This window comes from Dreissena polymorpha, chromosome 8 (assembly GCF_020536995.1).
Source record: "Dreissena polymorpha isolate Duluth1 chromosome 8, UMN_Dpol_1.0, whole genome shotgun sequence".
In the NCBI taxonomy this organism is placed as follows: Eukaryota; Metazoa; Mollusca; class Bivalvia; order Myida; family Dreissenidae; genus Dreissena; species Dreissena polymorpha.
Genome location: NC_068362.1, coordinates 24,036,909 through 24,048,959, shown reverse-complemented (window position 1 = coordinate 24,048,959; position 12,051 = coordinate 24,036,909). Strand labels below are relative to the sequence as shown.

The 12,051-nt window shown below is 38.0% G+C and overlaps 1 long non-coding RNA gene across 4 annotated transcripts; it reads left to right on the top strand.

The window, feature by feature from the left end:
- Positions 1–400: 400 nt before the first annotated feature.
- LOC127842866 (uncharacterized) lies at positions 401–11,353 on the top strand. Of its 4 annotated transcripts, none has more exons than XR_008031939.1 (5): positions 401–490; positions 6,535–7,976; positions 8,148–8,249; positions 9,531–9,716; positions 10,105–11,353. It is a non-coding gene; the product is annotated as an uncharacterized LOC127842866 (long non-coding RNA). The 4 variants fall into 4 exon arrangements; XR_008031941.1 differs by lacking the exon at positions 401–490 and having other exon boundaries at positions 497–6,728; positions 7,415–7,976; XR_008031940.1 differs by lacking the exon at positions 401–490 and having other exon boundaries at positions 497–6,736; positions 7,415–7,976.
- The last annotated feature ends 698 nt before the right edge of the window (positions 11,354–12,051 follow it).

The following is a 12,051-nucleotide window of genomic DNA, read 5'->3' as shown; positions in this document are numbered from 1 at the left end:
GTGACATGTCTCTGTCTCTGCTTCTGCTGGTCAAAAGATGACACAGTCGTTTTGTTTTTGATTCGGTAAAGTTTGTACTATCTGTTACACTGGTTAGATGTTTTAAAAGTCCCCGGTAATTACTGTTTACATGTGGTAATTTTATACGACTCCGACTGGTTAAATATTGGTTATATTTGTGCGTTCGGCTTGTCATAAGTGACTTTTGTATTTGTTTCTGCAATGTTAAGCGTTGTTAATGTCTTCTTTTCTGAGTTGTTAAAGTTTGGTAATAATGTTTATTCGCTCAAGAATAAACTGTCTTATTTTTAACGCAAACGCTATTTTCCTAAGGGATCGCCGAAACCTAAACCCCAATTTTATAACCCATCCTACCCAGTCTACTTTTTCATATAGACTCGTCCACTAAGTATAAAACCACTGCCCGTGCAAATTGACGCTCTTTTACTAGCTTGGCGCATCACAGGGTAGGTCGCGCTATGGTTTACAAGTTTACATTTAAACGTTTGGGATTTGTTTTGTGGTACTTAACAAGTGATATGCTGATACAGGTATGTAATAGTATCTTACATAAGATTGGTGTTATGGCAAGGTGTATCTGTCTCCTTTTCGAGCTGACCAGTAAACTGAGTAAGTCACTGCTTTACGAATTTTACATTTATTTAGCTCTTTTCGAATGAGCACCTCTTAAATTGTTTTTGTCGCTTATACATTTAGTATATCGAAATAAGTTTACATATTTATATCTATTTATTAGTTCTTAGATTCAAGATAGGCCGACCACGCGTTTGTCTTAAACAATTTGTCTGAAGTATTATTTTAAATGCATTTCGATGTTTCTGTAAAATTTCAAAATGTTTTCGTCCTGTTATTTATTATCTAAACATTTAGTACATATATTTTTCAGGGAAATATAATTATATTTTGGATTTTAGATATAAGATTACATATAAGATAAGATATAACATAGACCGATCACGTGTCTGTATGATTATCGATATTTGAATCTATAAATAAACAGCTAAAGTCTACTTCAACCATTTGTTTGTGGTGCAGTTTTTGACATTTTGAAAGCGGCTTACATTTTGAAAGCTGTTCGTGTTTCACTGGGGATCTGTTTATCTTAATCGGGATCTGTTTATCTTAATCGGGATCTGTTTATCTTGTTCGTGGTTTGTTTAGTTAACTTTTGTATTATTAAGCAAAGCTTAAATTCAGCGACAATTTTGTGTCTAGTTAGCGAACGGGTATTTTTTTTCATTAATTTGAAGTTATGGTCTAATCATTGTTCTCTATCCGATTGTATTAACACAACTATTTGTTTGTTTTGTATTGCCACCACGGGTCGAAAGATGTCTTTTGAAGGAAGCGTTGTCGTCTCAAGGCATGGGCACGGAGAATAGACATGAAACCGAACCGGAGGTAACGGCGTCGGTTATATAAAACGAAATGTGGACTCGTCTGAGCGGATTTTCAGGTCGGTTAAACATGTTGTTTTACTTATCATTACAGACGAGACAAACATTTCAAACGGAGAATTTGTTTCCTAGGTGTCTCTTTAACAAATATGCCTATAAATAACGCAGCAAATAGTCTGCAATAGCGAAATTATTGGGTGCGCTTCCGGCGTCATTTAAGACATTGAACGTGTAGACGTTTGGTTCAACGTGTTAATGATTTATATGGCGATACAACGTACAACTTATGGAAGTAGAAACAATAATTTTATCTTTATTTTGGCTTGCTCTTCTGGCCTGATGGTTCTTTTAATCCCAATTCAACAGTGAGGAATGCCCATTATATTTCTTATGATACACAAAGTGCGCCGAGCGCCATTCCACAATAGTGTCAACACATTAATTCTGTAATAAATTAATTACGGACTAGCTGTAAGAGCGCATAAATCATATCAGCGTGAATAAGAAATGTTTGAGGCGATCTTTCAAATCACGAATACTATTCCCGAATATATTTTTTATTAAATTATATCAGTTAATAAAATTTCCGAATATATTGCTTTTATAATCCGTCAATACGCTCATCCAACAGTAAGGCAACACAAAATAAACAACTTCCATTGCTATACGCGAACATGCATAGTGCGTACAATTATGGTTTAAAACGTAGTCACGTCAGAAGAACTTCTCAAGTGTCCCATATCTCAATCCGTTTAAATGCTGCTCGAAAGATATAAATGTATTTATTATCGGTAAGGTGATACATGTCCAATAGAGCGGAAATCAAGATTTCCACGTGCACCGATTTGTAGGTAGGAGAGTAGACGTAATTCAAATCATTTTATTTAAGAAATAATTCGTGTACGTTATAATTTGTTGTCGAATAACCCACGGCCGGAAGTTTAGATGCGTAGGGATTAAATCACGAGTGCGAAGCACGAGTGATTTGAAACCACGCATCTAAACTTCCGGCCGTGGGTTATTCGACCACAAACTATAACGTACACGAATTATTTCGATTCTAACACGATTTTTACTAAAGATTTATAGAATGTATCTTATTTTTCTTGCATACTATTTTATGTGAAGCTCCGCCCATAAAAATAGCTTTCGGCTGTTCTGTCGATCAGATCTCCGCCCTCAATAACAGCCAAACTGGATGGAAAAAAACCCATTTCATTTCTCACGTTTGGTTAACTAAGAACAACAACTTGCGTAAACTAACATGTTTTCATTGTACTCTTTAAATTAACGCAAGAGTGTTGAATCTACAAGACAACAACTCCGATTCGAACTTCAGCCATTTCAGTATCGAAGCAGCAGACGAACACCGTGGGAAATTGGGTCAAGTTTACGCATTTCTGTTCATAGCGTAGTATTTTGTCACGTGACTTTCATTCATAAAATACCGGATTATTACGCTGGTGGAAAATGTATCGGCATGTTTTGTTTAGCTACAGCGCGTGCTTTCAGTGTATAAGCTCCGCCCATAAGTTATTGCAGAATAACCCACGCTTGATTTCCTTCTTTGTCTATAGAAAACAAGTCACGTGCCGTGTTAGAATTATTTATTCTCTGTTTGTTTAAAGGTTAATATTATGTTAAACGTGTTTCAGTATTATGGGAAATACTTGCGTACTAGTATGCATCAGTGCGTCAAAAACTGATCAATGCAATTATGGTTTATTCGTTTGCATTCAGTTTGACCAACTGACCTTCGTCGTAACAATGCTATTTTAGTCTGGTCGATTAGGCCCACAAAGTATGGGTGGAAATCTGACGCATGAAAGTTGTACATTTGTTAGAGGATATTATTATACGCCAATAATCGGTGGATGCTTATTTTTGTTCTCGCTACGCACTCAATCGTCAAAGCTATTAGATAGTGTGTCGTTAATAAAATAAACACAAACGGAACATTACGTATTTTTCTTCAGTATGGTTCCACGGGTGTATTTATATATATATCGTTAAAAAATAATTTATAAAAAATAGGTTCATTTCTAGCCATATTAATGCATGTCGGCATTACACTTGGAGTCTGATTTATTTAAGTTTATATCCTCAATACGATTTGTAAAGCAAAATTGCTAATTATATCTTGGTAAAAACGCATTTCCCGGGTCCTTATTGCTATGAAGACTAAATCAACAAACAACAAATTTAATCGCAGCCTTAATTCAAAAATCCCAGCAATCAATTGTATCTGCATACTATATTAATTGGTGTGCGTTGGTGCGTATCTTGCAGCACTTGTAATATAATCCATGTTACAAAATTAATAATAATAATAAATACATATAATTATGAGAATAATAACAAAATATAACACATCTATAACATAATAATGTACAAATACAATAAACTGCGGTAGTACAAATTCATATACATTCGTTTGGGGTGCCCTAAATGTACGTCTTCGTGAATTTTGGAACTTGCTTTAATGATAACCGATGGGCTTATGTTTAAAAGACACGCACACAAATTTGATTCTTAGTAAATAATAGAATGGGTCTTAGTCCTGTGAGATCAAACAATCTGGTTATATTGGAATAGGTTCGGTATATGTTTGGTTGATGGTACGCTAAAAGCGCCTTTGTATTTTCAAAATTATTGTGATTAAACGATGGCCAATAGGCTTATGATGATCAACGTTGGCTATGAATAAACAAATATCAGGTTGTTTGTAAATAAGCAGTTCCAGTGCCTCTACTAAAACCGGGACTTAATCCCAAAAGAAAAACAAGATGGTTTATATATGCAATGGTATATGGTTTGTTGGTGGTGCACTAAAATGTGCTTATGTATTTTCAAAATTATGGTGTTGAAACGATCGCCCATATTGGCTTATGGTGAAAAGCTCGGTGATCACTTTTGGCTATAAGTAAATATTAAATAAATATCAAGTTCTTGGTAGATAACGCCGTTCCCGGGTCTCTACCGGAACCGGGACTTAATCCCGGAAGAACATTGTGGTGGTTATATATAATGGTATGGTGGTGCACTAAAATGTGCTTATGTATTTTCAATATTATGGTGTTGAAACGATCGCCCAAATTGGCTTATGGTGAAAAGCTCGGTGATCACTTTTGGCTATAATTAAATATTTAATAAATATCAAGTTCTTGGTAGATAACGCCGTTCCCGGGTCTTTACCGGAACCGGGACTTAATCCCGGAAGAACTTTGTGGTGGTTATATATAATGGTACATGGTTGGTTGATGGTGCAGTCCGGTGATCATTTTTGGCTATAAGTAAATATTAAATAGAATATCAATATAAAGAAGTTCTTGGCTGATAACGCCGTTTCCCGGAAGAACTTTGTGGTGGTTATATATAATGGTACATGGTTGGTAAATGAAGCGATAAATGGGCTTCTATATTTCCGAAATTACGGAGAATACATGACTGCCAATTGGCTTATGGTAAAATGCCCGTTGATCATCTTTGCCTGTAAATAAATAAATATCCGGTTCTTGGTAGATACGCAGTTCCAGTTTTCAAGTTGTGGTAAAACGATCGCGATTTGGCTTATGGTGAAAAGCCTGGTGATGAATTTAATGTATTAAACAAATCAATAGATTATTCATAGATCTCTACTGATCTGGGGCTTGATCCTGGAAGAACAAAGGTCGTTATTTAATGCTATATAGTTGGCTAGCAGTGCCGTCTTGTTTGCATATACTTGTTTATCAAATATTAAAATAAAGTGGTGTATAGTAACCAAGTGGTCTACGTTGGAAAGCCCGACTTAAAATGTTTGTTTTTATCGATTCATGTACAAGTTAATTGGAAAAAAACACGTACATACAACCGTAACATATATATGTCTTACTGTTCTGCTATATTTCATCACTTAAGTTTGCCGTGGTATTTACTTGTAACATTTAAAAACTGTATTACGTGGCATTTTGTTGTGAGGTTTGAAACTCAACGGCCGAGTTCCTGCTGGTCTGAACCTGTATATTAATCTGGTATTTAAATGTCACGTAAGGAACGTATGAATGATCGGATAATCGGTGATATGGGATGCCTATCATAGGGCAGTAGACGTGGCAGACGGTTCTGATGTAGGCTTGCAATATTTAGGGATCAACATCACTTGGGATTTTAAAAGACGGAATGCGTCTGGAACACATAGAATAATCCTATAATTCGCAATTGCGCTTTAATCAACATATCAACATGCTGTACCTTTGACCACCACTTATGGTGGTAACGAAATCGAGCCCCGATCAATGTTACACATTTCCCATGATTATCGATACATAGTGGGCTACCTACAATAGTTTTTATCTTACGCGATCCAAGTTTACTCCTAAATCTTTCCGCGCATAAACTGGCGCTATGCTGTTAGTAAACATAAATAAATAAATAAATAAATAAGAAAACAAATAGTGAATTTCTGAATAGCGTTACTATTCCTAGATGCGTGAAGTTGCTATATCAAATACCCTGACATTGTTGAATCGCGTGTCTTTTTCAAATCCGATGACACGCACAAGTTCTAGTTAAGATCGTTATCATGTTGAACACTGTCCGGAGCAATCTAGCCTTTTATTTGAGCAAGGTTTCGTTTTTCCAAACCCGATTTTAATTCTTCGTTATTGCTTGTCAAGGCTGGCGTGTGTTCGTGGCCGCTGTGTGGCGGAAGGCCCACTTCCTGCGGCCGTGGTCCTTTTTGGCATAGTTTCCACGAACACACTTCCCGCTTGTCCCGGGGGATAGACATTATGTACTTAAATTTCCCGCCGTTCTCGGGGGAACCTGTATAAGACAATTGATCCCTTGACATTATTATGCCAAACCTTTAAGATAATAAATTGCGTAGTTAAACTGTTTGGCGTTTGTCGTTGAATAATAATGTTTATTCGCTCAAGAATAAACTGTCTTATTCAACGCAAACGCTATTTTCCTAAGGGATCGCCGAAACCTAAACCCCAATTTTATAACCCATCCTACCCAGTCTACTCTTACATATAGACTCGTCCACTAAGTATAAAACCACTGCCCGTGCAAATTGACGCTCTTTTACTAGCTTGTCGCATCACAGGGTAGGTCGCGCTATGGTTTACAGGTTTACATTTACCACCCACCTTCCCACTTAATTTTTTATTGTAACACGATGCTTGCCAGATTTTTGTTATATTCCAGTGTTGTCGAGAATAACGAGCTCCATTAGAAACCCACATCGTCATGGCTGGGACTTAACAGCGTACGGCACACCGTCAGTCTGTCCAATGGTCTACTTAGTTCGGCCCCCGACGACAGGTTCCTGCGTAATTGACTGTAGCAGTTTTAGAGCATTTGCTAGACTTTGATCAATAAACTTTTGTTAATATTGGTTGTTTTCGGGTACAGTTTCCAGAGTTATTTTACCTTCAGTGAAGTTTTATCTCTGGTTTGTACTCTGGCCTTGAAAAAAAAAATTCCCGCCGTTCTCGGGGGTAGTTTCCACGAACACACTTCCCGCTTTTCCCGGGGGATAGACATTATGTACTTTAATTTCCCGTCGTTCTCGGGGGAACCTGTATAAGACAATTGATCCCAGCCTTGACATTATTATGCCAAACCTTTAAGATAATAAATTGCGTAGTTATACTGTTTGGCGTTTGGCGTTGAATAATGTGTCTGTTTATGTCTGGTTCAAAATTGTCACTACCTCTCGGTTTCAGACTCGCCGTAAATAGTGGTATTTTGTTTGTTCATCACTGTTAAAGTGTTAATAGGTTTGCTTTGCTTAATTGAGAAATTGTTTATAAATCGATATTATGTTTAGAAAAAAAACCATAAAGTTATCTTCAGTTCATTAATAGGTGTATAACTTACGTGCGTATGAGAAAAAACTTGATTTTGTGTTTAGTTAATGTTTAGTTTAGGCTAAAAACGCATGAATACTAGTATTAGATAACCAACTTATATAACACAGTTTAACATGTACAATACTTGACATTTAGTTGATTTGTGAAACCAGCCAGACAAATGAAGTTTGGTCAGCCAGGTCCGGGTTAAACTGAAAATGGCTTTATTAGGGCGTGAAGTCTATGATCGGGAGGAAACAAAAGATCTTTTATTTCACTTGATTTACATATGCGAATGTATGTCATTAAAAGGCATACTCAATGTCAGTACGTATCGTGTAAAACAATGCAATGACATATTATGAAACATGACTAAAATGTAAGGTCATGCTTACATTTATACTTAGATTATCTATGTCATCGTATTTTTATAATTCGTGATATATTAACTCACGCAAATCTGGCCTTTATAATTACGCTGTGCGGATAGAAATCAACAACAAAAACTAATAATACACTGTGTTGAATAACAATACGTGTGTTATGTAATTGTTGCAATCGAAATTGCGGCCTATGGATCAATACCATTAACAGTGACATTGATACCGGAAGTGGAAGCCGGGTACAAGGCGCTTGATGGCGCGCGCGATCCAGCCCGGGTCGACAGCGGATGTGCCCAGCGTCGTCACCTCAGCGTCAGATGAACAGGAGTATACGGGTAGGTTGAGTACTGATGCGTTGTTTCTTATATTACTGGCGTTGTTAAGCATCGTGACTAGTTTTCAAATATATAATATACTAGAAATTTAACAACTGATTGCAATAGAAGTATATATTAGACTTTATTCGTCAATTACAAGGGCCCACTTTTCTCTTTCTAAATGTTCAGAAGACGATGGCAGGGGCGTGATTTCTCGCGTTTTCCCGCCTCTTCCCATGTGCATTGCTGTCGTTTGCTGCGTGTTAAACTTCCTGTTAGCCGGTCTACTAGGTACGTCTGTTTCAAGGTTAGCTATAGATCCAATGGACGCGATTCCGATTAAATGAAATAGAAAATCGTAATTCGTCTTTATTACTATGCCAACTGAATTTAGCACGATTGTTTGACGTGCTTAATTAAAGCAGAAGAACCGTTGTTATATGCCCTACCACTTAAGACCTAAATATCCCTCTGTCTGTCTGTTGCTAAACACATACATATTTTAAGCTTTAATTGTTCTTTATTATATGCATTATATTAATATGCGAACGTGTATGTTTTATAGTACGTTAAAGTGGCTTTATTGCACTTTTACACCTTAAGATTTCTGTCTCATGATTGTTACAACTGGCTGCATGATACGACGTCGGAGGGGGGGGGGGGGGGGGGTCGTGGTTGTTCTTTAATACTGTAACAAGTTATAATGTCATTTTAAAAATTACTAGCAAAAATACCAGCACTAATTAACGTTTAAATGATGATCAGTAACATGTATTCGGAATATGTCCTTCTTGGAAGGAGACAATGCGTTTTTTCCGAGAAGCAAAATACTCTCAATAATTTGGACATTACAAAAAAACTCGTGCAAATAACACGAGTGCTTTAATCCCACTCGCTATGGTAGCAGACCACAGCAGACACACACTCTCTCGGAGAAGCGGACGCCTTCTTGATCTCCACCACGCTCAATTCAGAAAACAACGAACCTGCAATCATAAAAACACATTCACTGCACACAAGAGGTCTGAAACTTACATTTAAGTTAAGATAAAAAAGAGCATATGGAACCTGTACAGGTGATACTATTGACAAAAATGAAAGAAAGGCAAAGCCGCAAACAGGGGCTTCACAATCAAATTTTTACCATGTACGAAAGTGGCTGGGGACGAATGAAACGTTATGATAGCCTGCTTTTGGAATAATATTTTTACACGCAAAACATAGCACAACCCATCAAACCATGAATAAATACCACGTTACCAAGTGGTTTTCGCGCAATAATTCACAACGTGACTCTACTAACCATTCCAGCTTAAGAAGAACCCAAAATGCAATATGCCTACCGCAGTTGTCCTTCCTGAGTAACAAAGAACACAAGTATGGGAATAGGTCATGACCCCACAGTTTCGCAATTGAAAATGGTCATATTCTTAGGATTTAATGCAATTTTGGGGTACAATAAGACCTATTACCCTCAAATTTGACATTGAAACCTACCCTTTCCCAATATTTCACTCTTTGACCGTGGCCAATTCGAATATTCTGCTTCCTACCGTGATCTGCTACCTATAGGGTCGATGTTAGCAAGCGTCTGTGGGTTCTGTCTTGCGCCGCCTAATGACATGACGCGCAGCGACAAGTTCCAAGTGTGCTGCGAGGGCTGCTAAATCGGACTCCTGCAGTTTATGCTGGTTCCAATTTTCTTCTTCGGCTGGTTCCTGAGCTGCATGGCTGGGCTGGGATTCATCCAGGACACGCGTGAGAAATCAAACGTTCAATATCTTAAATGAAATGTCTACTCGTATTTTGAGTCGCTTGAACTCGTTCATGTCGTTATATAATTTTTATTGCGAATTTCAAAATTAATATACTCTTATTACGAATGTCAAAATTTACATGCGGTATTTGTAACAGCATGAAGTTCTCTGTGGAAACACATTTTGACTTCATGTGTGTAGTTATATCCTTTTTTGCGGCGTTATGATATATTTCAAGCTTTGTCGACTTGAAACTGGTAGTACAAAACTTCGTCGACAACAACCGCGACACTGAACAGAATTACATAAGAAACTGTGAAAAGCGCCATTCAAAACGTATTTCAATTTTACTTTACGTATTTTAGAGCTTGCTGAATGTTTCTTTATAGATACATTCTACAAAATGCTTACCCAAGGTCATGACGCAACAGGACTTGTTTCTGACAGATCTGAAATGACCGATCCCGAGAATTGCATGCGAAGCAGGGGCGCCGCTCTACCTCTCGCAAACGCTCGCGTCGTTTCTGTTCAACCGGCCGCCTCGATGGTGCATCTGTTGCGACTTCTGTCCTACAGCGAGCGTAGCGTGACACCACCTCCATACAGCGAGGACGCCACCCCAAGGGCCTCCAAATATGTGACTCTCATTCCTCGTGCCCCTCACGCTGCTTAAGCCTCAAATCGATAGAATAGTAGTTGGCACTATTCATACACAACATTAAATAAGCTATTTATGTAGGCTATTTTTTTAAGTCAAAATATATTTTAATTTACGTTTACACGTATTATCGAACATTACAGTCTGCAAATACATCATTTAATATTGTTTCAGCATTCTTAGTCAAAACCATCAACGTCACTCGAGTTCTAGTGGGAGGCGTCATTCCCTCATAACGCTGATATCTGTCGTGCCTGCGGACGGGGCGCTTGTCGTCCCCGTCCGCTCCCCGCCGCCGCCCTATAGCGAGATCGACATGCTCCGATGAAGGACCCGCGTGTGTGGTTGAACTCCTGGTTTTTCTAGTCATTTTTTATGTATCGGCCTCTCGCGTATGGCCATGACTCCAATACTACTGGAAGGTTACTAGTTGTTGGTAATCGAGTATAGTACCGTATACGGCAAACGCCGCGTTCCAAACGCTTACATGGGTATTATATTTAGTTCTCATTATGAAACGCTATCTACAGTGAAAGTTGCTAAACACATTCTACGAGAGACTAGTGATATGGTAGATTATTGTGTAGCAAGCTCATACCAGCGACCAATGGTTGTGAAGTTTGTTACCTATACACCATTATAGGGAAGCGGCCTTTGGGCATATGTGACCTCATCGCTACGCAATGCATAAAGATTAGCGCTAAATGAACTGCCATGGTTAAGTGTTGGTTTTGAAGATTAAATAACTCTTAATCTCACGGTCAGAGAGTAAACATTGCTTGATTCTGTAGCATTGGCGAGCATTAAAATACAAAATTATAATGCGACACAACAAATCTTTTGCAATATTGTTTTAAGAAATTTGAACTTGATAACTTGTTATTTATGTACATGTGCCAGTTTGATGTCATTTGTAAATAGCTAGTTATCTTATTGTCATTCTACATATACATACATAGTTATATAAATATTTAAATTGCTGAGTCTTCAATATTGTGGCTTTGTAAGATATATACGCAAGGTCAAACAAAGTTGCGTAGCGAAAATCCCTACACTACCTAGCGAAACCGACCCGACCTGATACTACCTTATGAAACTGACTTCAAAGGACCCGATACTATCGCTCGATTTGTCATTGTCGGCTCGGGTACTACTGACATGTACCCCGGGTACTCTAAAGTATAGTTGTATGTACACCGGGTACGGTTCATATACTTAATCGTACCCGGTCGATATTAGACTGTACCCGAGTTGTATTCCCGCCCAAAATCCGATGTCGTAAAACGCGCTACCGACTATCTTAAACAAACTTCTCTTTAAAAAAACTGCATCAACATGCTTTTTGAGTTTGAGTTTCGATAATTTAGAGGCCATTTTACAGAAAATTGGCATAAATGTGAATATTATTAATTTAAAAAAAGCCGACAACGACTGATTAAGCGTTAAATTTACCTGGTACGTTTTAGTATATTTACCGTAACCGGGGTACATGTAAGTATACTTATGAGTACCCGGGGCACATGTATGTAGTACCCGTGCCGACAATGACCATTCGAGCGATACTATCAGCCCTTTTCGACTCGATAAAGACCCGACCCCTTTGTTACCCGACCTTTGCACACCGGGCACAGGTTTAGCTTTTGAGGTCGCCTTTCGTCCGTTGTATGTCGTCCGTAAA